Consider the following 716-nt stretch of genomic DNA (forward strand, 5'->3'; position numbering starts at 1 on the left):
GGGCCGGCACGCAGTGGTACGGCCGGCGGGATGGCAGCGCTGCGGCGCGCACGGCGCAGGGGGCGCGCTCCTCCCCGCTCCTCGCAGCGCCACGCTTGGTGGCACCTGGGGCGGCCCGGCCCGGCCCGGCGGGGCGCCTCAGGGCACTGCCGAGGGGTGGCTGCGCCAGCGGCGGCCGGACCTGGGCTGCCCTAGCGCTCCCCTGGCAAGGCCGTGACGGTTTCGGCGTGCTCCGTTGGGCCCGCCCGTGAGGGGGGTTGGCGGTCGCGGGCCCGGTGCTAACCGCCGGGGGAGGCGCCGCTGCCGCCGCCGTGACACTTTTGCCGTTTGCGGTGCCACTCCGCCAGCATCCGCCGCTGCCAACGCTGGCAGGTGGGGGGAAAAACAAACCACGGAGAAGTTGGAGGGGAGCAGCTGTGCGGTCCCCAAGTCGTTGGTGTGGGGCAGGTTTCCCTACCGACCTCGGCGGTTGCAGCTTCCCTGGCGTGAGAACGGAACGGAGCAAGAAGAAGCAGTTACTGCTGCAACTTTAAATAAATTACACACGCTGAAAGTGCTAAAATCAGCCTTGTTTTTTTTCACTGCGGCCGCTGGAGGGAATCTCGGTTTCGCAGAAGATCCTCACGCACAAGTTTGTGAAATCTAAGACTTTTTTACAAGGATGGGAGTTTCACAGTGTAATAGTAAAGTCGATAATCACCAACGAAAACACTTTA

Source organism: Athene cunicularia, assembly GCF_003259725.1.
Source record: "Athene cunicularia isolate RWA chromosome 2 unlocalized genomic scaffold, athCun1 chr2_part1, whole genome shotgun sequence".
In the NCBI taxonomy this organism is placed as follows: Eukaryota; Metazoa; Chordata; class Aves; order Strigiformes; family Strigidae; genus Athene; species Athene cunicularia.